This window comes from Mixophyes fleayi, chromosome 4, assembly GCF_038048845.1.
Source record: "Mixophyes fleayi isolate aMixFle1 chromosome 4, aMixFle1.hap1, whole genome shotgun sequence".
NCBI lineage: Eukaryota > Metazoa > Chordata > Amphibia > Anura > Limnodynastidae > Mixophyes > Mixophyes fleayi.
The window spans coordinates 346,291,639-346,319,481 of record NC_134405.1 but is presented as its reverse complement, the minus strand read 5'-3'; the positions used below and the strand labels follow the sequence as shown (position 1 = coordinate 346,319,481).

The 27,843-nt window shown below is 50.0% G+C and overlaps 1 protein-coding gene across 10 annotated transcripts in view; it reads right to left on the bottom strand.

Annotated features, from left to right (window-relative positions):
• Positions 1-27,843, bottom strand: part of EPS8 (EGFR pathway substrate 8, signaling adaptor) — a 110,086-nt gene that overhangs the window by 77,546 nt on the left and 4,697 nt on the right. For 4 of the 10 annotated variants that reach the window (XM_075210842.1, XM_075210850.1, XM_075210851.1 and 1 more), the window contains exon 1: positions 21,550-21,603. The exons of 2 other annotated variants lie outside the window; for them this stretch is intronic. The gene's annotated coding sequence lies outside the window, so the exon portion shown is untranslated. Of the gene's footprint in view, positions 1-4,426; positions 4,506-9,021; positions 9,109-21,549; positions 21,617-27,843 lie in introns of those variants that run through there. 4 more of the 10 variants (XM_075210849.1, XM_075210845.1, XM_075210843.1 and 1 more) reach the window with 4 other exon arrangements.

Genomic DNA, 27,843 nt, shown 5'->3' with positions numbered 1-27,843 from the left:
CTTAGCATTACAGCTGGAATATCCCGAGCAATAAAGGATGGGCACAAAACCGAAAGAATATCCTGCAACAAAACAACCAAAAACTAAAATACAAGAATACAAATCCATACATAGTGTTGTAGGTGTGAGGTCCAGGTCAGAGGTAGATCTAAAGGCAAGAGGGAGATTTGCGATATAGGAAGGGGCGTTGTCGAGGGCATTGAATGGGATGGGAGTCCGTCTATTCGGAGCAGAGAGCGGAAGAAGTGTCTTGCTGCGGCATTTAGGATGGATTGAAGTGAGCATAGATGGACGGGACGTTGTACTGGTTGTAATGGGAGAGAATGGATGAGCATTGGGCTGCATCTTGGGTAAGAAAACAGTATATTCTAGTATTTCAAAAAGTGGAGCAGACAGGACTGGGAGAGAGACTGGATGTGAGGGATAAAGCAGAGGATGGAGTTACCAAGGCAGTAAAATTGGGAGACGGAGGAAATTGTGGTGAGATTTGAGGGGAGATGGTGACATTGGGAGTATGATAAGATCTGTTTCTGACATGTTGAATTCTAGGTAACATTGGGGTGTCCCATGTGTGCATAGCAGAGAGACAGTTGGTTATTTAAGATCCAGAGGGAAGGGTAGAGGTAGATTTTGGTATTGTCAGCATAGAGGTGGTACGGAAGGCTAAATGAGCACATTAGTTCCCCAAGAGAAGAGAGGTAAACAGAGAGAGCACGAGAGAGCGCGAGAGAGCGAGCACGAGAGAGCGCGAGAGAGCGCGAGCACGAGAGAGCGCGAGAGAGCGCGAGCACGAGAGAGCGCGAGAGAGCGCGAGCACGAGAGAGCGCGAGCACGAAGAGAGCGCGAGCACGAGAGAGCGCGAGCACGAGAGAGCGCGAGCACGAGAGAGCGCGAGCAGCGAGAGAGAGCGCGAGAGAGCGCGAGCACGAGAGAGCGCGAGAGAGCGCGAGCACGAGAGAGCGCGAGAGAGCGCGAGCACGAGAGAGCGCGAGAGAGCGCGAGCACGAGAAGAGCGCGAGAGAGCGCGAGCACGAAGAGAGCGCGAGAGAGAGCGCGAGCACGAGAGAGCGCGAGAGAGCGCGAGCACGAGAGAGCGCGAGAGAGCGCGAGAGAGCGAGCACGAGAGAGCGCGAGAGAGCGCGAGCACGAGAGAGAGCGCGAGAGAGCGCGAGCACGAGAGAGAGCGCGAGAGAGAGCGCGAGCACGAGAGAGAGCGCGAGAGAGAGCGCGAGCACGAGAGGAGAGCGCAGAGCACGAGAGAGAGCGCGAGAGAGAGCGCGAGCGAGCGCGAGAGAGCGAAGCGCGCGAGAGCGAGCACGCGAGAGAGCGAGCACGCGAGAGAGCGAGCACGCGAGAGAGCGAGCACGCGAGAGAGCGCGAGAGAGCGAGCACGCGAGCGAGCACGAGAGAGTGCGCGAGCGAGAGAGCGAGCGAGAGCGCGAGCGAACGAGAGAGAACGCGCGAGAGCGCGAAGCGAACGAGAGAGAACGCGCGAGAGCGCGAGCGAACGAGAGAGAACGAGCGAGAGAGAGAGAGAACGAGCGAGAGCGCGAGAGAGAGAGAGAGAACGAGAGAGAGCGCGAGAGAGAGAGAGAGAGAACGAGAGAGAGCGCGAGAGAGAGAGAGAGAACGAGAGAGAGAGCGCGAGAGAGAGAGAGAGAACGAGAGAGAGCGCGAGAGAGAGAGAGAGAACGAGAGAGAGCGCGAGAGAGAGAGAGAGAACGAGAGAGAGCGCGAGAGAGAGAGAGAGAACGAGAGAGAGCGCGAGAGAGAGAGAGAGAGAACGAGAGAGAACGAGAGAGAGCGCGAGAGAGAGCAGCGAGAGAGAGCGAGAGAGCGCGAGAGAGCGCGAGAGAGCGCGAGAGAGAGCGCGAGAGAGCGCGAGAGAGCGCGAGAGAGCGCGAGAGAGCGAGAGAGGGAAGCGAGAGAGCGCGAGAGAGAGAGAGAGAGAACGAGAGAGAGCGCGAGAGAGAGAGAGAGAACGAGAGAGAGCGCGAGAGAGAGAGAGAGAACGAGAGAGAGCGCGAGAGAGAGAGAGAACGAGAGAGAGCGCGAGAGAGAGAGAGAGAACGAGAGAGAGAGACGAGAGAGAGCGCGAGAGAGAACGAGAGAGAACGAGAGAGAACGAGAGAGAGCGCGAGAGAGCGCGAGAGAGACGAGAGAGAACGAGAGAGAACGAGAGAGAGCGCGAGAAGAGAACGAGAGAGAGCGCGAGAGAGAGAGAGAGAACGAGAGAGAGCGCGCGAGAGAGAGAGAGAACGAGAGAGAGCGCGGAGAGAGAGAGAACGAGAGAGAGCGCGAGAGAGAGAGAGAGAGCGAGAGAGAGCGCGAGAGAGAGAGAGAGAACGAGAGAGAGCACGAGAGAACGAGAGAGAGCACGAGAGAGAGCACGAGAGAGAGCACGAGAGAACGAGAGAGAGCACGAGAGAGAGCACGAGAGAACGAGAGAGAGCACGAGAGAGAGCACGAGAGAACGAGAGAGAGCACGAGAGAACGAGAGAGAGCACGAGAGAGAGAGCACGAGAGAACGAGAGAGAGCACGAGAGAGAGAGCACGAGAGAGAGAGCACGAGAGAGAGAGCACGAGAGAGAGAGCACGAGAGAGAGAGCACGAGAGAGAGCACGAGAGAGAGAGAGAGCACGAGAGAGAGAGAGAGAGAGCACGAGAGAGCACGAGAGAGAGCACGAGAGAGAGCACGAGAGAGAGCACGAGAGAGAGCACGAGAGAGAGAGCACGAGAGAGAGCACGAGAGAGAGCACGAGAGAGAGCACGAGAGAGAGCACGAGAGAGAGCACGAGAGAGAGCACGAGAGAGAGCACGAGAGAGACGAGCACGAGAGAGAGCACGAGAGAGAGCACGAGAGCGAGCACGAGAGCGAGCACGAGAGAGAGCACGAGAGCGAGCACGAGAGAGAGAGAGAGAACGAGAACGAGAGCGAGCACGAGAGAGAGAGAGAGAGAGAACGAGAGCGAGCACGAGAGAGAGAGAGAGAACGAGAGCGAGCACGAGAGAGAGAGAGAGAACGAGAGCGAGCACGAGAGAGAGAGAGAGAGAGAGAACGAGAGCGAGCACGAGAGAGAGAGAGAGAGAGAGAACGAGAGCGAGCACGAGAGAGAGAGAACGAGAGCGAGCACGAGAGAGAGAGAGAACGAGAGCGAGCACGAGAGAGAGAGAGAGAGAACGAGAGCGAGCACGAGAGAGAGAGAGAGAGAACGAGAGCGAGCACGAGAGAGAGAGAGAGAACGAGAGCGAGCACGAGAGAGAGAGAGAGAACGAGAGCGAGCACGAGAGAGAGAGAGAGAACGAGAGCGAGCACGAGAGAGAGAGAAGAGAACGAGAGCGAGCACGAGAGAGAGAGAGAGAACGAGAGCGAGCACGAGAGAGAGAGACGAGAGCGAGCACGAGAGAGAGAGAACGAGAGCGAGCACGAGAGAGAGAGAACGAGAGAGAGAACGAGAGAGAGAGAGCGCGAGAGCGCGAGAGAGAGAGAGCGCGAGAGAGAGAGAGCGCGAGAGAGCGCAGAGAGCGAGAGAGCGCGAGAGCGAGAGAGCGCGAGAGCGAGAGAGCGCGAGAGCGAGAGAGCGCGAGAGCGAGAGAGAGCGCGAGAAGGAGCGCGAGAGAGAGAGCGCGAGAGAGAGAGAGCGCGAGAGAGAGAGCGCGAGAGAGAGAGCGCGAGAGAGAGAGCGCGAGAGAGAGAGAGCGCGAGAGAGAGAGCGCGAACGAGAGAGAGAGAACGAGAGCGAGCACGAGAGAGAGAGAGAACGAGAGCGAGCACGAGAGCGAGAGAACGAGAGAGAGCACGAGAGAGAGAGAACGAGAGAGAGCACGAGAGAGAGAGCGCGAGCGCGCGAGAGCGAGAGAGAGAGCGCAGAGAGAGAGAGCGCGAGAGAGCGGCGAGAGAGAGAGAGCGCGAGAGAGCGCGAGCGCGAGAGAGAGAGAGAGCGCGAGCGCGAGAGAGAAGAGAGAGCGCGAGCGCAAGAGAGAGCGCGAGCGCGAGCGAGAGAGAGCGCGAGAGAGAGAGAGGAGCGCGAGCACGAGAGAGCGAGCACGAGAGCACGAGAGAGAGAGAGAGAGAGAGCGCGAGCACGAGAAAGAGAGCACGAGAGCACAAGAGAGAGCACGAGAACGAGAGAGAGAGAGAACGAGAGAGAGAGAGAGAACACACCAATGTCGGTATAAATCACACAAGTAGCTTGTTCACACACACTACAGAGAGGATACACCAGTAATAAGTTCACAGCATTACAAGTGTTGACCAGTAATCTAATATACAAGTACCCAGCCTCCCACACAAAAGACAAATCATGTAAGTGCTGACAGAAGGGAGGATTCGGAACAGACATGGTACATTTGTGCATCATTCAAATATCAAATATCTGTAGAGACATTGCAAAACACACAAGGCGACAGCATATATTATCCATACCTTCCTCACCATCACTGAAGATAAGTTCTGTACGTCAGCTAAACATGTCCTATTGTGCAACAGCCTGACACACATTAGTCACCATAGAAACCTTCCCAAACAAAGATGGATCCTAATGCCCACAGCTTTCCCCTCGGTGTATGAATCGTGCAGCACAACACCCACACTTTATAATTACTCCATACATCACCCCTGATCAGCAGATTACACTACTTCTGTGTTCATCTTCTGCATTTTCTTGTACCTGAAATGGTTTAGGCTCAAAGCTTCATTTCAATGTGGGAGTCTCAGAAACAACGCACATAAAAGAGATTTATTTCCATCTTGACAGCTGCACTTGGCAGTCTTATCTGCGATGCACAGATTGCACATTACATCAACAGGAAAAACCAATATTACACAGTCCTCTGTCCATATGCGATATCTATCACTGCTCAATAAACACATCCCGCCAGTTATAGGGGTTTATTTAGGCACCCCTTCGCATTCTCTCTATATAATCATAGTTATAAGAGGTGAATTAACAGCTATTTATGTATATTTTTCATCTAGTAACAGAGACTCCCGGCAACTAGTCTCTAATAAAGTGATGACTTTACTTTCAGGTACTAACCAGGCCTATGCCATACTTGTCAACTTTTCCTCATTGGCCTCAGGGAGATTCTGGGACATGTGGGCGTGCGGGGGCGGGGCTTGATGAATCGCATCATTTTGGCCCCGCTCCCTAAACAATGGTCACAATTTTGAACAATTACAGCAGGGGGCAGGGCTAGGATGACACGGTATTTGCGTCATTAAGCTCCGCCCCATCACTTATCTACTGCGAGGCGAGAACTGAGAGGTTGCCCTGCTCTTCCAGGAGGTCTCCCAGAAATGCAGGAGTCTGCCGGGCATTCCAGGAAAGTAGGCACCTATGTGTTAAAGAAAAGCGCTAATGAATCTCTAGAGACTGAAGTGTCTTTTACATTTCTGTCTCCATTACTGAAGTCATGTTGTCTTACCTGTAAGTCTTTGATTAAATCTTGGTCTCCATGAAAATGGCCACCTCCATAGGTATCAATACATAGACATAGGACACAATTTCTGAACTGTGTCATCATGCCACAGATGGCGAAGCCAACCACGTCTTGTACTGGCTCAGCATCAGGGAGAATGCCAGACTCTTCAGGGAGTGAGGGAGATCACCCCTATTTCAGGGAGAGTTGGTAAGTATGACCTATGCACCGCACAGCAGGCCGTTGTATGCTCAGAAAACAATTAGCGAGTGCGTGTGTGTGTGTGGGGGGTGGGGGGGCACAAAGAAGCCTGTCATACAAAGATCCCTCTCCTGTGATGTGCTCCCCATAGGGCAGAAAGGCAAATGCCATGTTCAGAGAAAGCCAAGCTTAGCCTATTGGTCCAGACCGCAGTCCCCGTTGAGAATATTGTGCGGTAGTGTACTTAATGCACCGCGTCAGGCCAACATTAAACAGTCCACTAACTTCATTCAGACATTGCCTATGTAATTCTGCCCCACTTAACCATACTTACCAACTTTACAATGTTGGTATCCGGGAGCCTGCGGGGGAGGTGGGCGTCATGGAGGGGGCGGGCCTCCAAAATCCGTGTCATTTTGGACCCGCCCCCATGACGTCATGACGCAAAATGCGTCATTTGACAGAGGGGGCGGGGCCAAACGCCGCGATTCACCAGGAATCGCGGCGTTTGTGACCTAATTCTGCCCACTTCACTAGGAAGTGGGCAGATCCGGGATTTTGCCACACTCGCCCGGGAGTCCGGGAGACTCTCTCAAAATGCGGGAGTCTCCCGGACATTCCGGGAGAGTTGGCAAGTATGCACTTAACTCAATCACCTAACTCAATATATCAAGTTACCATCACATCTGTACCTGTTCATGGGTCATAGATTTTTAGATAAAGATGCAAGATCTGCTTGTATAAAACAAATAACTAAAAACAAAAAAAAAGTTTATTTTGTGGAACTATACATCCATATATACACACTGAAGAGTGTAGTTCCTGGCAGCACATGGAGCAGGTCACACAGTTGTAGTGAGTTTTGCATGAGCTGCAGCATGTTCAGTGACTTTACACACAAGCATGCTTTACCCCCCCCCCCCCCCCCCCCCCTAACCTTCCCCAGGTATGTAGCTCCAACTTCCAGCTCTGTAATTACCACAACCTCCTTCATTTATCCCCTTGTGCGTCAGGACACGTCTGGAATGTTTAAGGCAGCCAGGGATCAAAGTTAATACAACAACTGTGTACGAGTGTGACAGCAAACACCCTTTAATAAATAATGTTATACATACAAAGTCCAAGTGTTCATCTGTGTGTGGTATATAAGTCATAGATCTCTCTTCCTGTACGATTCACACTTACTAATATTATATACAGCGACCAGCCATAACATTAAAATCACCTTACTAATATTGTGTATTGTGGGCAGCACGGTGGCTTAGTGGTTAGCACTTCTGCCTCACAGCAATGGGGTCATGAGTTCAATTCCCGACCATGGCCTTATCTGTGAGGAGTTTGTATGTTCTCCCCGTGTTTGCGTGGGTTTCCTCCGGGTGCTCCGGTTTCCTCCCACACTCCAAAAACATATTAGTAGGTTAACTGTCTGCTAACAAAAAATTTTTTTTTTACCCTAGTCTGTGTATCAGTCTGTCTGTCTGTGCGTTAAGGAATTTAGACTATAAGCTCCAATGAGGCAGGGACTGATGTGAGTTCTCTGTACAGCGCTGCAGAATTAGTGGCGCTATATAAATAAATGGTGATGATGATGATTGTGTAGCTCTCCCTCGTGCTGCCAAAACAGCTCTGACCCATCGAGGCATGGACTCCACAAGACCTCCGAAGGTGTCCTGTGGTATCTGGCACCAAGACGTTAGCAGCAGACCCTTTAAGTCCTGTAAGTTGCTCCATGGTCCAGTTCTGGAGCTTAAGTGCCCATTGTAGGCACTTTCAGTGGTGGACACGGGTCAGCATGGGTTCTCTGACCGTTATGCAGCCCCATACTCAGCAATCTGCGATGCTCTGTGTGGTCTGACATCTTTCTGTCACAGCCAGCAGTAACTTTTTCAGCAATTCGTGCTACAGTAGCTCTTCTGTGGGATTGGAGCACACAGATAGCCTTAGCGCCCCCACGTGCATCAATGAGCCTTGTGCGCCCATGACCTTGTCGCTGGTTCATTGGTTGTCATTCCTTGGACCACTTTAGGTAGGTACTAACCCCTGCATACCAGGAACACCCCACTAGACCGGCTGTTTTGGGGATGCTCTGACCCAGTCATCTAACCATCACAATTTGGCCCTTGTCAAAGTCGCTCAGATCTTCATGTTGCCCATTTTTCCTGCTTCCAACACATCAACTTCAAGAACTGACTGGTCACTTGCTGCCTAATATATCCCAGCCCTTGTCACGTGTCATTGTAACCAAATAATCAGTGCTATTCACTTCACTTGTCAGTGGTTTAATGCTGTGTCTGATCAGGGTGTATACTTATTAGCCATCACCTTCAGATATCCCCTATACATCCATCGTTCCTTATTCTCCTATATCTCAGATATCCATCGTTTAACTGCTCTATACTAAAAGAAACAGCCAGACAGATATTTCCTATACACAACTGATCGGCATCTGCGCAATTCTGTTTTCAGGTACTAGACACCCTTCCGCGTTATTCAGTTTGGCCTACAGCATATTACCAATTATAGAAGAGCAAACATTTTCCCTAATTGCATCACAGCTGGTATAGAACAAAACTGTATTGTGTAACGTATACAATATAAGTAATGTTGTGTGAAGTGAGGATTGTATGGTGCCAGCATCTTAAAATAACACCAGGAACAAAAACGTTTAAGTCCTGGGACTGTGAAAACTGCATTTTTGTAGTACGAGTATCGACGCTCACATTCAGGAGTATCTACTGCATTCAACAATAACACTAGCACTGTAAACATGTTGATATTGTACCAAGAAACTCCTAGTTCATACTGTCTACACAAGAGCTGACATTCTAGAGCTGTGATGGCGCCCTGTCCCTTGCAGATTTTCAATGTAAAAAACTATTATTTTAAGCGTTTTATCTTTCCAACAGATTAGACAACAGTCACAAATTACGTTACTGAATTTAAAGGCTCATTCACACAAATTCACTTTGAAAACTGCCTCAATAAATGTGCTTTTGTGCTTTTTTGCCATTGTTAATGTGGATTATATTTTTACTAAATACAACCTATCCGGCTGGTAGCGCATGTTATCATGAGAAATATATTTCAGAATACTATGGTGGGAACAGCAACACTGACTGTTATGTGACCTATTTTCATGTGTCTGTTAATGCATGAAAGGCAGGTAGTTGTGAACAAGCTCTAACAGAGGGAATATATTGATACTACAGCAATAGACGATAATGTAAAGTGAATGGAAAGAAGAGAATCTTGGCCTTTGGTGCACCCGATACAAACACGAGAAGCACAGTAATTAAAGTGATTTACTCTAATGAGATTTAGCTCCCAAGTCCTGCATGAAATGTGATAAAATTTGGGTTATAACCCAATAAAAGTAAACAACAACCAGCAAATACTTACTTGTCTGCTGACCACCAAAGATCTCCAGAATGAAGCCTCCAGCACAGGTAGAAACACCTCACTCACAACAAGTATCCCATTTACTGACTGCACTACAATGGTCAAAGGTAAGAGAACAGTTTCCTGACGTTAAAGGGTAGAACAGTAACCAAGGTATTTATGACACCTCCCTACGTAAGATCCAGGGAGCCTATAAATCAACCTGCAGATAAAAATACTGAGCAGAGTGAAAGGAGAGAGCGGACCTGAGCATTCTCGTTACCAGACAAACTTTTATATTACATTATGCTGTATGTACATTACCTAATAAGCTTACCAGCTAGTTACCAGCTATACATCCAAGTGTGCCTGTTGCAGGCCAATTTAGGATTAAATGCCCATCTGAGGCGGCATATTTAGGGGAGCCACAAAGAAATGATATTATGGAATGTGGGCGTTTCCCTTTAACCAACAGCTGACCATGAATTCTATAATGCCCTATTCACTACCGTTCGCATCAAACACGCCCTGATGACAAGTTTTACAGAGGGCAAAGCTTGGAATAAATCTATTTGAAGGCTGCTATTTGCTAATGTCATTTCTTTAAGAATGCTGGAACCTTAACTCGTGCACACCTTCCAACTGTTCAGATTTAGGTGGTACAGTCCTGATAAAGAATCTAAAGATGCCCCTTTAATGCCACATGTACCATAGGCAGGTGCTCATGGCATTGAAAGGGTGGTTTTAGGGGAGGAGAAGGGGGCTGTGACCTAGAAACTCCCTCTTCTTATGCATGCACTATGTCCTAAATCCTAATTCATAAATGAGGTGTCTGTGGGTTAGAAAAATGATCTATCCAAGGACATTGCACACACTCAGAAGGAACAGAATTAGAAGCTTTTTACGCTTTATTCATTGCTGGAAGAGACATCAGCATTGAAAGGCGCTATATAAATAAATGATGATGATGATGATGATGATGATTATTGAGCATATTTAACAATATACAATAAAAGGTTACGACGGGTGACAGTTTTCGCCAGTGATGGCTTCCCCATGCCTCTGCAAGGCAAAGAATATTAACAAAAATCACGGCGGTACATGTAGTCTTAGTATGGCAAAAACAAAATAAATTCATTCTTTATTGATTGTTATGATTAATGTTTTTATAATTGTTTGGCATATTAACAGAGCTAAAAGTCCCAATCAGGCCTTTGGGTTCTACTGCATATGTGCTAGCTGATTAACAAACACGTCTGTCTGCAAAGACTGAGCTGGCAAATCGGTAAGTTAACTGTTTTAAGCAACTCAACTGCAGAACTACCATTTTTATCTCAGAGTATATGAAGTGTGTCCAATAACAAGTAACCTGTCTTGTGTAAGAGGTACAGACCATTCCTTTTACATAGGTAACCACCAAATTCTATCTCCAACTGAGTATGAGGTTAGATACATCTGCAGTAGTTTTCAACAAGATTGTTCCATGTGTCTATTTTTTACTCTAAAAAAATTTATGCCGCTCTTCCAACAAAGTGTCTCATAGAAAAGGCCCCCAGAGAATAGGAGGTTTTACAGTTTGCATATTACATACAATGTAACCATTCCCTGTATCTAGCAAATCCGGGCTTTCCTCTAGGTACAATAACCAAAGAGGATAACATTCCCAGAATGTGTTACAAGCTTGAGATCCTTCTGTGATTGTTAGGGTCAATGGACAATGGTCTGTAATACTTCTTAACTGAACTAAATGCCGATCTATCCTGGATAATGTCTTGTCAGAGTAACAGAAATCTCATTCTCCATATATCAACCAATCCCATGGAAATCATTTTGCATTGAGAGAAGTACAGACACTTCCCATCACTCCATTTCTGCATCCATGCCATACCTTTGTGACAACACCTATTTACATTGAATAATCAGCGCTATGGACCTCATATGAAAGATGTATAAGATAACATTAATAGAACATTTTGAACAGTTAAAGTAAGAATTCCCATTGGATTACAGCTGAATGAGAACAAGATTTCCATTTCAGAATAAAGTGGATAACGAGGGTATCAGGAAGTGTTTTACTTAAACATTATTTCTTACAAAACGTGTGTTTAAGATTTACTTTTTATAGTATATTTGCATTATGAGCAAGAGTCTTATGAAAAATTATACTGGGGCCACCAAGGAAGCAATGTTGACCTCCAGGAGTCCTAATATTCAGCAATTCCCCAGCCAGGAAAAGCCACAACATATTTCAGCACCATATTCTCTTAAATAATGCGGGGAGGTGTTGGGAGACAATCACATTTTTTGCCTCCCCCTTCACTATTCCATTCATAGAGACTTCAGGCATACACTGGCTTCCCTGGGACTGGTTCCACAATGACAGGAGGACCCCACTCTATGGAGTTCCCTGCGGTAAGTGTGGTTGCTTTACCAGTTGGCCTACAAGTCGCTGCACAGAATAGAGCAGGAATCGGAGTAGGCGCCTGGTTATTTGGGAGCAGTTAAAGCGGCAAACTCCGGCAAGGGGGCACTGGCAATGCCAGTGCTGGCCCTGGTTTTCTGTTACTAATAGGGAACAGTCTAGGCTATCTAGTGTTGGCTATTTTAGGAATTTGGGGTGGGTGGGCTCTGTCCAAATTTTTAATTATTTCTTTCTTCACTAGCGGAGCTGCTCCCATTCCTTTCAATGGCTTTTCTACTCACTGGAAGCCCCGCTGAAATGAAAGGGGCTATAGCTATGAATGGGAAAAGCTCTGTACCTCTTGCACTCTGAACGCATTCACCAACGCGCTTCGCTGATATCATCCACGTGTATAGGACATCTGGGGTTTCACCAATTGCGCAATAATAATCAGGAGTATAATCATTAAAATGTGCACTTATCCTGAGATGGTGATAAAAGATGAGGTACTGCGGTGGTGGAAGAACAATGCTGGTTAAATAGGCTTTACCATTGTCAGCGATAACTCCTTGACACATAGAAAAAGCCCCATCACCAGAAAACACCATTTTTGTAAGAAAACTTTTCATCCTTTGACAAATATTCTCCATAGAGCTCAGCATCAAACACCACATTTAATCCCACAAAATTCACAATTAAAGTGACATGGCTGCTTTTACATCAGTGTCTAATAAACCCCACAGACATTAATACCCAGTGTACCACCTACAGATGATTTTGGCAGTAAGAATGAAACATTTATGGGACGAGGCAAAGAACAAAACGCATTTGACATTTACATCAGATAATGGACCATGTGCTTTGTCTTGTGGTATTGGGCACATTGTTTGAGTCATAGGGGCATATTCAATTGTTGCGGGTTTCCGCGGTGTTAAAACACTACCGTTATTACTTAGCTGGATTTCAGCTCAGGGAGCTGCGAGCTGAAATCCAGCAAGAAAAATACCGTAATAAAGTTTTTTACGCGCACTATTACCGTAATAACGGTAATAGTGCGCGTGCCGCATCATTTTCGGAATTTCCGCCGACAATTGAATATGCCCCTTAGGATCACACTAATTTACATCACGACCTCATGATTTCAGTATTAGCATTGAGGTAAACAAGACAAAAGCATTGAAAGCCTGTAGAAAGACAACTGAAGGAGCTTCATCTAAAGCCAATAACAAACAAATAAAGAATTCTCAATATCAAGGACATTCTACAACCATCTGGGCAACTGCGAGATTTCCACCGAGAGCAGAGGGATCCTGTCCTTTCTTCTACCTACACTTTAATATTCACTGTACAAACTACAACTACTAACTTCTAAGCTACATCCTTACATGTCTCTATTTCCCCAATATTTGCCCCCTGGTGTCTCCAAGAAGCATTTCCAAGCTGGAATAACTAAACAGTCGCTTATCACAAGGAGTTCAGGTCATCAAGAACAGCAGGTTAGGTGAACGTATAGAACCACAGTTCTGACCCCTAATTGGGACCAGGTCACTTTCCGGCAGACCTTTTCTTCATACACCATCTGGGCTTTCTGGTTAGAGCACCAAAATTATGTGTATTACCAGTATGTATATGATCAGTGGGTCCCCCAGCTATATAATCAAGGCAATGTCTTCTGCTACAATACACTCAGGCTTGAGCAATTCCTAGGATCTAGGCAGATAAGTATAACTTGATATTCATTCTGGAAAATATTTATATAGGTTTAATATTTAGATCCCTATTTATATTATCACATTTTTAACACAAACCCTTTTAATCCTTATCACAAAGAGAAGGATTGAAAGATTGTGTGTATTTATGTAAAATAATCAACAGCAGCCACAAAAACAAAAGACCCCTCTGCTATCTTTCCTATGGTCACTATCACAGTGATAATGACCGGAGGGGGAGCAGTAAGATGCGGTGAGGGATCCAAAGATGCCTCTACCGCAGTGTTGGCTAACCTGTGACACTACAAGTCCCAGCATACCCTTCAAGCAATAGGCTGCTATATATTGGCAAAGCATTCTGGGACTTGCAGTTTCACAACACCTGGGGTGTCACAGGTTAGCCAACTACCACAATGCTCTCCCCATAGAGCCGACCTGAAGAATTACACATACGGTAATGAGCTGTACATTACCATATGTGTAAATGCATTCTCATTCCTTATTAAATTGCTGTACAGAGCAGTGCTCAGACATCTATGGGCACTGCTCTGTATGTCGAAACAAAATGCAAAGCAGCAGTTATCTATGATACAGTATCTGCTTCGATGCACTGTTCATGAATTTGAACTATAGTTAGATTTGTGGTGGAACCCCGAAAACTGAAGTTTTGAGGGAATTTAGATGACAATAATTATTAATAGGCCCCATAGACCCTTATTTATCAAAATGTAGCGATAAAGATGTAAAAAGTTCGGAATAACGGGTGTTTTTGTATCACCCCGGCGGTTCCCAAAGTGTGCGCCGCGGCTCCCAGGGGTGCCGCGGCGCTGTCACTGGGGTGCCGCGAGCCAGCCCTAGAAAAAAGCAAACAGAAACTTACCAATCTGCGCGGCGCTAGGACCCTGCAGCCTCCTCTCTCCCGCAGCTGTCACTGAATATCGACGTCAGTGACAGCTGCGCGAGAGAGGAGGCTGCAGGGTCCTAGCTCCGCGCGGATTGGTAAGTTTCTGTTTGCTCTCTTTTGTTCTATAGCTGGCGCCTGGCGTAGGGCAGAGGAGGAGGGGGGCAGAGGAGGGCGGACAGCGTGACAGAGGGCAGAGGAGGGGGCAGAGAGGGCAGAGGAGGGGGCAGAGAGGGCAGAGGAGGGGGCAGAGGAGGGGGCAGAGGAGGGGGCAGAGGAGGGGGCAGAGGAGGGGGCAGAGGAGGGGCAGAGGAGGGGGCAGAGGAGGGGGCAGAGGAGGAGGGGGGCAGAGGAGGGCGGACAGCGTGAGAGGGGGCAGAGGAGGGGGGACAGCGTGACAGAGGGCAGAGGAGGGGGGGCAGCGTGACAGAGGGCAGAGGAGGGGGGGCAGCGTGACAGAGGGCAGAGGAGGGGGGGCAGCGTGACAGAGGGCAGAGGAGGGGGGGCAGCGTGACAGAGGGCAGAGGAGGGGGGGCAGCGTGACAGAGGGCAGAGGAGGGGGGGCAGCGTGACAGAGGGCAGAGGAGGGGGGGGCAGCGTGACAGAGGGCAGAGGAGGGGGGGCAGCGTGACAGAGGGCAGAGGAGGGGGGGCAGCGTGACAGAGGGCAGAGGAGGGGGGGCAGCGTGACAGAGGGCAGAGGAGGGGGGACAGCGTGACAGAGGGCAGAGGAGGGGGGGCAGCGTGACAGAGGGCAGAGGAGGGGGGGCAGCGTGACAGAGGGCAGAGGAGGGGGGGCAGCGTGACAGAGGGCAGAGGAGGGGGGGCAGCGTGACAGAGGGCAGAGGAGGGGGGGCAGCGTGACAGAGGGCAGAGGAGGGGGGGGCAGCGTGACAGAGGGCAGAGGAGGGGGGGCAGTGTGACAGAGGGCAGAGGAGGGGGGGGCAGCGTGACAGAGGGCAGAGGAGGGGGGGCAGCGTGACAGAGGGCAGAGGAGGGGGCAGAGAGGGCAGAGGAGGGGGCAGAGAGGGCAGAGGAGGGGGGGCAGCGTGACAGAGGACAGAGGAGGGGCAGAGGAGGGGGGGCAGCGTGACAGGGGGCAGAGGAGGGGGGGGCAGCGTGACAGAGGGCAGAGGAGGGGGGGCAGCGTGACAGAGGGCAGAGGAGGGGGGACAGCGTGACAGAGGGCAGAGGAGGGGGGGGCAGCGTGACAGAGGGCAGAGGAGGGGGGGCAGCGTGACAGAGGGCAGAGGAGGGGGCAGAGAGGGCAGAGGAGGGGGCAGAGAGGGCAGAGGAGGGGGGGCAGCGTGACAGAGGACAGAGGAGGGGCAGAGGAGGGGGGGCAGCGTGACAGGGGGCAGAGGAGGGGGGGGCAGCGTGACAGAGGGCAGAGGAGGGGGGGCAGCGTGACAGAGGGCAGAGGAGGGGGGGCAGCGTGACAGAGGGCAGAGGAGGGGGGACAGCGTGACAGAGGGCAGAGGAGGGGGCAGAGGGGGCAACGTGAGAGAGGGCAGTGTGCCTAGATGCAGAGGGGGCAGTGTGCCTGGATGCAGAGGGGGCAGTGTGCCTGGATGCAGAGGGGGCAGTGTGCCTGGATGCAGAGGGGGCAGTGTGCCTGGATGCAGAGGGGGCAGTGTGCCTGGATGCAGAGGGGGCATTTTTGCATACAACTAAATAAGTATTTCTGTCGTGACCTAAATACTTATTACAATTTTTTGACCCAACTACTTCTAAAACAGGACTGCTCAGTAATTATTTTGGAGGGATGCCTTGAAAAAATTTGGAGACTCTAAGGGTGCCGCGAACTGCAAAAGTTTGGGAACCACTGTATCACCCTATACATCAAAGAGGATGTTGCTGGCGGTAGCACTGCTTACACTAGTGGCAATCCCGGACAAAGATAGCATCCACCACGACTTGCATAGGGAAGCATATTTAAAGAATATTCAGGTGATGAAAAATATCCCTTAACAGTTGTATGGAGAATAATTTTCTGCTCCTTCTACACTGGAATAGTCCGCGCTGGCGCCGAGAGACGAATAAAGGCCACAACCGGTAAAGATCGCTTACTAGAACAATTCTAACAAATCCACCTAGATCTAAAAACATTAAGGATTATATAGAAACATTCCCCCTCCATGACCAGCAAGTAAAACAGAACAAAGAAGATAGGTTGGCAGACGTCTGCGGCTATTTCACAGCGGGAATCCCATCATCCCATGTAAAATGTACGCACTGCGTAAATCTATGTGCAGTTCCCAGACAGGGGATCAATGTCTTCCTGAATCCTCACGGTATCTCATGCAGACAAATAAACAGACATGAGCAGGAGGATCTCATTACAATATTACTATATGATGACCTTGGCAGAACCTGGCAACAAATCTTTCTACCATATGTTTATACAGAAGTTTTATAAGTTATATAAATACTGGATAATAGCTGCCTCCAACCACTACAGGAACCAGAGAGCAACATTTATCTAATATAGAAATAAAATCGTAAAACTATTATGAACATATCAACTACTTTTAAATTTTATTAAGATTACGAAAATCTTGATAATTATTAATAAAAAAAAAAAGAGATTTTTTCAGATGTACAGAAATAAGCCAGAAAAGTGGGTGGAGGGGGCAGCGTACTGAACCTCTGAACATATTCAATCCTATTCGGCAATGATTAACATTTACATCCTCATTCACAGCACCACAAAAATCTCACATATGTATCATAAAAAAAAAAAAACAACATACATAACACACGTACAATCCTAAAATAGAATTTTACACCAAGCAAAGATTATTTTCCTTGTTAAAATATGTACAGGATGAAAAAAATATATATGTACTAAAACATACCAGGTGAGAGACAACTACAACATAACAAAGGTATCATTGTACAAATATCTTAATGTCACCCAGCAGTCAGTAAGCAGCCCCCCCCTCACCAGGTATCCCAGCAGTCAGTAAGCAGCCAGCCCCCCTCACCAGGTATCCCAGCAGTCAGTAAGCAGCAAGCCCCCCTCACCAGGTATCCCAGCAGTCAGTAAGCAGCAAGCCCCCCTCACCAGGTATCCCAGCAGTCAGTAAGCAGCCAGCCCCCCTCACCAGGTATCCCAGCAGTCAGTAAGCAGCCAGCCCCCCTCATCAGGTATCCCAGCAGTCAGTAAGCAGCCCCCCCTCACCAGGTATCCCAGCAGTCAGTAAGCAGCCAACCCCCCTCACCAGGTATCCCAGCAGTCAGTAAGCAGCAAGCCCCCCTCACCAGGTATCCCAGCAGTCAGTAAGCAGCAAGCCCCCCTCACCAGGTATCCCAGCAGTCAGTAAGCAGCCAGCCCCCCTCACCAGGTATTCCAGCAGTCAGTAAGCAGCCCCCCCTCACCAGGTATCCCAGCAGTCAGTAAGCAGCCAACCCCCCTCACCAGGTATCCCAGCAGTCAGTAAGCAGCAAGCCCCCCTCACCAGGTATCCCAGCAGTCAGTAAGCAGCAAGCCCCCCTCACCAGGTATCCCAGCAGTCAGTAAGCAGCCAGCCCCCCTCACCAGGTATCCCAGCAGTCAGTAAGCAGCCAGCCCCCCTCACCAGGTATCCCAGCAGTCAGTAAGCAGCCAGCCCCCCTCACCAGGTATCCCAGCACTCAGCCCCCCTCACCAGGTAACCCAGCAGTCAGTAAGCAGCCAGCCCACCTCACCAGGTATTCCATCAGTCAGTAAGCAGCCCCCCTCACCAGGTATCCCAGCAGTCAGTAAGCAGCCAGCCCCCCTCACCAGGTATCCCAGCAGTCAGTAAGCAGCCAACCCCCCTCACCACGTATCCCAGCAGTCAGTAAGCAACCCCCCCCCTCACCAGCTATCCCAGCAGTCAGTAAGCAGCCCCCCTCACCAGGTATCCCAGCAGTCAGCCCCCCTCACCAGGTATCCCAGCAGTCAGTAAGCAGCCCCCCCCCCTCACCACGTATCCCAGCAGTCAGTAAGCAGCCCCCCCCTCACCACGTATCCCAGCAGTCAGTAAGCAGCCCCCCCCTCACCACGTATCCCAGCAGTCAGTAAGCAACCCCCCCCTCACCAGGTATCCCAGCAGTCAGTAAGCAGCCCACCTCACCAGGTATCCCAGCAGTCAGTAAGCAGCCCCCCTCACCAGGTATCCCAGCAGTCAGTAAGCAGCCCCCCCCTCACCAGGTATCCCAGCAGTCAGTAAGCAACCCCCCCCCTCACCAGGTATCCCAGCAGTCAGTAAGCAGCCAGCCCCCCTCACCAGGTATCCCAGCAGTCAGTAAGCAACCCCCCCCTCACCAGGTATCCCAGCAGTCAGTAAGCAGCCCACCGCACCAGGTATCCCAGCAGTCAGTAAGCAGCCCACCTCACCATGTATCCCAGCAGTCAGTAAGCAGCCCCCCTCACCAGGTATCCCAGCAGTCAGTAAGCAGCCCCCCCTCACCAGGTATCCCAGCAGTCAGTAAGCAGCCCCCCCTCACCACGTATCCCAGCAGTCAGTAAGCAGCCCCACCTCACCATGTATCCCAGCAGTCAGTAAGCAGCCCCCCCTCACCAGGTATCCCAGCAGTCAGTAAGCAGCCCCCCCTCACCAGGTATCCCAGCAGTCAGTAAGCAGCCCCCCTCACCATGTATCCCAGCAGTCAGTAAGCAGCCCACCTCACCAGGTATCCAAGCAGTCAGTAAGCAGCCCACCTCACCAGGTATCCCAGCAGTCAGTAAGCAGCCCCACCTCACCAGGCATCCCAGCAGTCAGTAAGCAGCCCCACCTCACCAGGTATCCCAGCAGTCAGTAAGCAGCCCACCTCACCAGCTATCCCAGCAGTCAGTAAGCAGCCCCCCCTCACCAGGTAACCCAGCAGTTAGCCCCCCTCACCAGGTATCCCAGCAGTCAGTAAGCAGCCCCCCCCCTCACCAGGTATCCCAGCAGTCAGTAAGCAGCCCCCCCCCTCACCACGTATCCCAGCAGTCAGTAAGCAGCCCCCCCCTCACCACGTATCCCAGCAGTCAGTAAGCAACCCCCCCCTCACCACGTATCCCAGCAGTCAGTAAGCAGCCCACCTCACCAGGTATCCCAGCAGTCAGTAAGCAGCCCCCCTCACCAGGTATCCCAGCAGTCAGTAAGCAGCCCCCCCCTCACCAGGTATCCCAGCAGTCAGTAAGCAGCCAGCCCCCCTCACCAGGTATCCCAGCAGTCAGTAAGCAACCCCCCCTCACCAGGTATCCCAGCAGTCAGTAAGCAGCCCACCGCACCAGGTATCCCAGCAGTCAGTAAGCAGCCCACCTCACCACGTATCCCAGCAGTCAGTAAGCAACCCCCCCCTCACCAGCTATCCCAGCAGTCAGTAAGCAGCCCCCCCTCACCAGGTAACCCAGCAGTCAGCCCCCCTCACCAGGTATCCCAGCAGTCAGTAAGCAGCCCCCCCCCTCACCAGGTATCCCAGCAGTCAGTAAGCAGCCCCCCCCCTCACCACGTATCCCAGCAGTCAGTAAGCAGCCCCCCCCTCACCACGTATCCCAGCAGTCAGTAAGCAACCCCCCCCTCACCACGTATCCCAGCAGTCAGTAAGCAGCCCACCTCACCAGGTATCCCAGCAGTCAGTAAGCAGCCCCCCTCACCAGGTATCCCAGCAGTCAGTAAGCAGCCCCCCCCTCACCAGGTATCCCAGCAGTCAGTAAGCAGCCAGCCCCCCTCACCAGGTATCCCAGCAGTCAGTAAGCAGCCAGCCCCCCTCACCAGGTATCCCAGCAGTCAGTAAGCAACCCCCCCCCTCACCAGGTATCCCAGCAGTCAGTAAGCAGCCCACCGCACCAGGTATCCCAGCAGTCAGTAAGCAGCCCACCTCACCATGTATCCCAGCAGTCAGTAAGCAGCCCCCCTCACCAGGTATCCCAGCAGTCAGTAAGCAGCCCCCCCTCACCAGGTATCCCAGCAGTCAGTAAGCAGCCCCCCCTCACCAGGTATCCCAGCAGTCAGTAAGCAGCCCCCCCTCACCACGTATCCCAGCAGTCAGTAAGCAGCCCCACCTCACCATGTATCCCAGCAGTCAGTAAGCAGCCCCCCCTCACCAGGTATCCCAGCAGTCAGTAAGCAGCCCCCCCTCACCAGGTATCCCAGCAGTCAGTAAGCAGCCCACCTCACCAGGTATCCCAGCAGTCAGTAAGCAGCCCACCTCACCAGGTATCCCAGCAGTCAGTAAGCAGCCCCACCTCACCAGGTATCCCAGCAGTCAGTAAGCAGCCCACCTCACCAGGTATCCCAGCAGTCAGTAAGCAGCCCCACCTCACCAGGTATCCCAGCAGTCAGTAAGCAGCCCCACCTCACCAGGTATCCCAGCAGTCAGTAAGCAGCCCACCTCACCAGGTATCCCAGCAGTCAGTAAGCAGCCCCCCCCTCACCAGGTATCCCAGCAGTCAGTAAGCAGCCCCCCCTCACCAGGTATCCCAGCAGTCAGTAAGCAGCCAGCCCACCTCACCAGGTATCCCAGCAGTCAGTAAGCAGCCCACCTCACCAGGTATCCCAGCAGTCAGTAAGCATCCCACCTCACCAGGTATCCCAGCAGTCAGTAAGCAGCCAGCCCCCCTCACCAGCTATCCCAGCAATCAGTAAGCAGCCCACCGCACCAGGTATCCCAGCAGTCAGTAAGCAGCCAGCCCCCCTCACCAGGTATCCCAGCAGTCAGTAAGCAGCCCACCTCACCAGCTATCCCAGCAGTCAGTAAGCAGCCCACCGCACCAGCTATCCCAGCAGTCAGTAAGCAGCCCACCGCACCAGCTATCCCAGCAGTCAGTAAGCAGCCCCCCTCACCAAGTATCCCAGCAGTCAGTAAGCAGCCCACCGCACCAGGTATCCCAGCAGTCAGTAAGCAGCCCCACCTCACCAGGTATCCCAGCAGTCAGTAAGCAGCCCCACCTCACCAGGTATCCCAGCAGTCAGTAAGCAGCCCCCCTCACCAGGTATCCCAGCAGTCAGTAAGCAGCCCCCCTCACCAGGTATCCCAGCAGTCAGTAAGCAGCCCACCTCACCATGTATCCCAGCAGTCAGTAAGCAGCCAGCCCCCCTCACCAGCTATCCCAGCAGTCAGTAAGCAGCCCCCCTCACCAGCTATCCCAGCAGTCAGTAAGCAGCCCACCTCACCAGGTATCCCAGCAGTCAGCCCCCCTCACCAGGTATCCCAGCAGTCAGTAAGCAGCCAGCCCACCGCACCAGGTATCCCAGCAGTCAGTAAGCAGCCAGCCCCCCTCACCAGCTATCCCAGCAGTCACTAAGCAGCCAGCCCCCCTCACCAGCTATCCCAGCAGTCAGTAAGCAGCCCCCACCTCACCAGGTATCCCAGCAGTCAGTAAGCAGCCCCCCCTCACCATGTATCCCAGCAATCTACATGATACAATGTAAGCAGATCAGAGGGTAGTTGGTGAAAGTTAGATATTTACAATGTTTGTTTACACTAAGCACAATCAATCAGCTCTAATAAAACCCCAAAGATATAAAGCAAGTAGTGGCCCATGATCCAGCTCCAGAGAGCAGTTAATAAGCCCATACTTACATACAGCTTGGCCTGTAGGTGTACTCATAAAATGATGGTGCGTATTACCTGTTCCTGGGAGCAGCAATTAATCATTAATACAGAGCAGCAGCCAGTGGGCGGGGAGAGCTCTGACATGAGAGAGGGGCTTAACCTATTGCTGACTAATTCCCTGCTCAGCATTCAGCACATATTCATTTACTGTTGTTGCTGAGTATTAATACAGAGATTAAAGGCAAAGTGTTTCATGTATTTGCTACTATTTACTGACCCTTTGCTGTCAAACTTTATTAATATTCCTCCCCGACAATACAAACTTACTGACGACTGGGGATTTTTACTGACAGGTTACTGATGCAATATAAGAATGTCCAATAACTGCAAATATGGGGTGTACCCTACTCCGGCTCAAACATCATGGCCCTAAGTAGTTGATATAAGTCCTTGTTAATGTACAATTGCCATACTGCTCAAGTATGTGTATGCATCCTCCTAACACCCCTGGCCCAAGACCACCAGGGGTCTACCCACAACTGACCTAGTTCTACAAGCTCCTGCATACCTAGGTATTTTCTGTCAGGGCTTGCTGGGACCAGTAGTACTTTACACAATTATTACCCCAGCACTCTGTCTCCTGTCCTTCAGCCACATCTTTATCTATCCGACTGTCAGTCATTTATTGTGGAATACCACATCCAATACTGGATACAATGTAATCAGCCATATCCACTGATCTATCACTGCCGTTACAATGTGAAAATCATCCAAGAGCTATGTCTGACTTGAACAGACTTCTGCAACATAATCTCTACTTCTTTTCCAGATTTCAGATGTTACTATAGTAACCTTCACTTAACAGACGTGGATGGAAAATTTCCCCTTCCAACATTCTATTAATGGAATAATATCACCACCACCCTCATCTTCCTCCTCATGTACCACCACAGGCGTTATTAAATATCTTTTCCAGATAAGGGCAGCTACAATTCATACTACTGAGCAGACCAGATCACATCCCAATACACTGATCTGTATATGTAATAGCATCATCAGAGATAGAGGTAGTTTCATTTCCGATCCTTCCAGAACAAATGCAAATGATATTAAAATAAATGGCAAATATGCAAATTAACGTATGAAACTGTAAGTGGGCGTTTCACAACGATTAGTTAGAGAAACCTGGTTAGGACATAGGATAATAACTTGTTGCTGATGATACAACAGTCTGAGTCCAACTAAGGAATAAGTAATTAGTGGCTTAAGTTGTATTTTTTTATTGGTTTACATCTAGGGGTCTATGCATCAATAAGATGCAGTACAGCTAAATATGCATTGCTGCACATCGCAGTGATGCATATTTAGGTAACGTTAAGATGCACCATCCCGGGGCTACTCTGGGAGCCCCGGTAAAGTGACCCTTCTCCTGCAAATTTTTTATCCTGCTTACCGACAGCTTAGCGCTGCCGATGACAGGGAGAAGTTCTGTGCGCATAGCACTTCCACTGTACCGGATTCTGCAAAGTCAGGGAGACTTCTACAAAATCCCATAGGACATGACATCCTGAGATGGCGTTACCTGTCCGTGCAATGCGAAGCTTATCAAAGCTTCATGCATTGCAGAACATCGCAGTCCCCATAGTAATCCTTATTCTTCTTAACAGGTTAATGGATTCGTTAGAGTATCAAAGATGCCACTTTAATTAAATTTATAGGTATAATATAGACAGGTACAGGGCATTCAGATATAAAAAAAAACAATTAATAAACATACATAAGCAAAACAGTTTAAAATAAAAGGGATTACATTCAGAGTATAATTTACATGAATTTTATAATCTGTGCCATGGGAAACTGGCTTGGAGGATGGAGACCTTATCAATGTGGACTGATTTTCCCAAAAGACTACAACTTGTCCCTTCCCAACACAGTTTTTATTAATAAAAATGAAATGGGACGGCCTTCACAGGGGCAGTGTTAATGCTAATAGGGATGTCCTCTGGGTGTCACTAGTTTGCTCACAAATATTCCAAACTTCTGACCTTTGGTAACTATTCACAGATATATCCCAGAGACATAACTCCCCCTTCAACAAACCGGTCATAATCTCCCGCACATTTAAATACCAAATACCAAACATGATGGAATTATGACAATGGGATATACCTGTCTAAAAGACATGTGATTATAGCTGTTCCCCGATACCGGCAGAACCTGTCATTCATAACCTGGGTGTGATTTCTGCTCCTCAATATGAAGTAGCACACAGATTTCCCAAAATATGAACTATGAAGGCAATTTCTTTGAAGTTCATATTTCTATATATCTGTATAGGCAGCCTTCAAATGCTGCCTTTGTCTGCAAGGATGTCAAGCTATGAACGGCAACACAAAGTCTATTCAGGTGTCCAAAAAACTAACTTGTGTCAGGATATAGCTCATCGCAGAGGCCTTTGAAGCTGCTACAGGTGACACTGCTATCTTCTAACACTGGGATGTGCAGAGTCACCGAATACACACACAACAGACTTTCTGACTTCCCATTTTACACTTTAGTAACTCAACTTATCAATGGATCCATTTGATATAACATAGTTACACTGCAGTTATGATTTAGGCCTTATTCCCCAACATTATGTGATGGGTTAACCCTTATAAATAACTGTAAGTTCTCTATGTTTACGACATAGCGCAATACAAGAAGTCAGAAGCCATGGTCAATAAACAAGCGGGGTCGGATACACACTGAAGAAAGCAGTACAAGGGTTAATTCAGGAAACGTAGTCAGACAAGCCAGGAGAAATTCACTAGGAGCCGAGAACCAGAAAGCACAGGGGGAGCCAGAAGCCTGGGTGTTAGGAACTCCCAAGCCAGTACAGTGAAACTCGAGGACTACTCTGAAGGCCCGGTGTTCGCTGGAGCCCCTAGTGGTGGGGACAGACTGGGCTGCGGGCCGACCGAGGGTCGAGTAACGTATACTGGCTTAAAGGAGTACCCAGGAGTGGAGTGATTGGCGGGCTGCAGTTAAGAAGTATCCTAGGTCAAAGGGTCACAAGCACAGATGCAAAATCCAGAGACAAGCGAAGGGTCAGACACACAGGCAGAGAAGCAAAATCCGAAATCCAGGCAAAAGGTCGAGGTCAGAAGAGAAGGGTCACAGGTCCAAGAACAAGCAGGGGTCAAAACACGGGTAGTCAAATCCAAGGTAGCAAGAACCAAACGGATAGCACAAGCAGGCAGCAGGACTGAGGACAGAACGCTATAACCGGCAGTGAGGCTGCAGACCTCACTGCCTTAAATGTACAGGTGAGCCAATCAGAGTCTAGCTCTGCAAATACTCCCAGGAGCTGACTAATGAATTAATTACAGCCTAATAGCCAGCAGGCTATTAGATCCCTCTGCGCACGCGCCCAGCTGTCCCCCCTGTTGCCGGGACGCGGCGCTACACTGCTGGGCGTCCGGCCGTTGCCTCAGCAACGGTCGGGAGTTAGAAGGAAGTGACGTCCCGGTCGTCATGGTGACGGCCGGGACGCTGGGGCAGGCTATGAGTACCACCGCGGCTCGTGACACTGGGTTAGCAACCTGCTGCTCTGACACTGATATTGTGTCAGATCAGATCTGACACAGAGTCACATGATCGAAGCACACTGCAGGAAGTAAACAAGCGGGTGCCGGGCTTGGGAGGGTGAAGCAGGTAAGTTCTTACAAGAACAAAGAAATTCCTTACTCAGAGACAAGAAGCAAAATAAAAAGGGCGCTGATGGCCTGAAGTGAGCAGCACAGGTCAGCAGATGAGGAAGCCGATTGCGGAAAGGACCAAGAAAAGACTCAAACGCCAAACCTAAAGGTACCTGCTGTAACCACCCAGATCCCAGCACCTGGTCCCAGTGACAGCCCTCTGTGTCAGCGGCTTAGGCGCCCCAGTGCCTATGCTCCCAACAGGTCCTTGCCAATAGTTGAGGAACCTTTCCAGCGAGTGCCTGTGGACATTGTAGATCCCCAGCCTGTGCCCAGTAGATTGGGGAAGAGATACAGCCTCGCTTTGATGGATTACGCCTCAAGGTACCCTGAGACTGTAGCTCTGTCCTCCATAACTGTGGAAAAGGTAGCGGAAATGCTGCTAGGAATATTTAGTAGAGTAGGTTTCCCTAGTGAGATCCTAACTGATCAACGGACACAGTTCATGAGTGAACTGGTCCAGTGTCTCTGGGCAAAGAGTGGAGTGCGGCAACTCTGTAACTACCCGTACCATCCTTAGACTAGTGGACAGTGTGACCAGTTCAACGGCACTCTGAAGCATATGCTGCGGGCATTTGTAACCTTGGAGGGGAGGACTGGAAGCACTTCCTGCCACACCTCCTGATTGCTGATCTGGACGTTCCGCAGGAGTCTAACAGTTTCTCCCCTTTGAATTACTATATGGTCGCAGAGTCCGGGGATCTTTTGTGTTCCAGGGGTCTTGGGAAGGGGAGCTACCCACCCCAGGATGTCTCTGTGGTGTAGTATGTGATCAAGTTCGGAGATTGGTCAAAGAATTTTATGGGGCTTGCACAAGGTAATCTAGCAAAAGCACAGACCAAGCAGACGACTCAATATGATCAGGGCGCGCGTGTCAAAGCTTTTGAGGTTGGGCAGAAGGTACTTGATCTGGTGGCCACACGTCAGACCAAGCTCCAGGCTGCCTGGGCTGGACTGTAAGCAGTCTCAAGACGCCAAGTGACATCACCTATGTGGTGTCATTTGATAGCAATAGTAGGCAGCAGCGAACCTATCACATAAACATGCGAAAAGCATACCAACCTCCAACCTCCTCACCATGCACACTCCTGCCCGGTACCTATGCTCTGCTAATGACCATCGCCTCTCCTCCACTCTAATTACCACTTCCCACTCCAGAATCCAAGACTTCGCCCGAGCTGCCCCCCTGCACTGGAATGAACTCCCTCGTTCCATCCATCTCGCTCCCAATCTGTGCTCCTTCAAACGAGCACTTAAAACTCACCTGTTCCTCAAAGCTTATCAACCATCCACTTAACCCCTCATCTACTCTGCTCGCTATTCCCTCTCTCCTTTGGCCCCTTCTTCTCTCCCCTGGCATCACCAGCTCCCTCTCGTGTCTGATTTGTCCACCCTCCCTTAGGATGTAAGCTCTTATGAGCAGGGCCCCTCTTCCCTCGTGTCTCCATACCTATTCTTCTGCTCTGTCCTTAATCCATATGGCTGTCCCGGAGTTACTGAAGCATCAGTACTTTGTGTTTATCGTTCTGTACTGTTTAACCCTGTATGGTCTACTGTTTGTACTATGTACGGCGCTGCGGAAACCTTGTGGCGCCCAACAAATAAATGATAATAATAATAATAATACCACAAGTGTGTGGATTCGGTAGCTGCGGTTTGCTGCTTACCGACTGAGGAACGAGGAAGTGATCCACTACCTGACCTCCTCGCGAATGCCAGAGATGAAGGTGGTGTAGAGAAAGTGTGCTGGGATGAGCAGTTGAGTAATGTCAAGAGGGAGCAGCTTGAGGCAGTGTTGTGGCCATTTGCGACTAAGCTTAGTGGTAAGCCTGGCCGGATTTCCTTGGCGATGCACCATGTGGACACGGGTGAGTATAGGCCAATTAGGCAACCCGCTTATCATGTCTCACCAGAGGCCAAGGAGAGTATATACAAGAAGGTACAGGAAATGCCTGAGCTAGGTGTTATCCACCTATCACACAGTCCCTGGGTGTCCTATGTTGTATTTGTTCCCGAGAAGAAAAAAACAATGCGGTTTTTGTAGATTATTGCCGATTGAACAAGAGGACTGCGTCCCCTGCCCCGCATTAGCACCGTTGGACGGGCTAGCTGGAGCAAAGTATATTTCAACATTTGACTTGAGCAAGGAGTATTGGCAGATACCAGTTACCCCAAGGGCTCAATAACAGTTGGCATTCATCACCCTATTTGGCCTGTTCAAGTTTAAATGCCATTTGGGCAGCACAGTGGTCTAGTGGTTAGCACTTGTGCCTCACAGCACTGGGGTCATGAGTTTGATTCCTGACCATGGCCTTATCTGTGTGGAGTTTCTATGTTCTCCCTGTGTTTGCGTGGGTTTCCTCCGGGTGCTCCGGTTTCCTCCCACACTCCAAAAACATACTGGTAGGTTAATTGGTTGCTATCAAAATTTACCCTAATCTCTCCTTATCTGTCTGTGTGTGAGTGTGTTTCTGTATTAGGAAATTTAGACTGTAAGCTCCAATGGGGCAGGGACTGATGTGAGTTCTCTGTGCAGCGCTGCGGAATTAGTGGCGCTATATAAATAAAATGATGATGATGA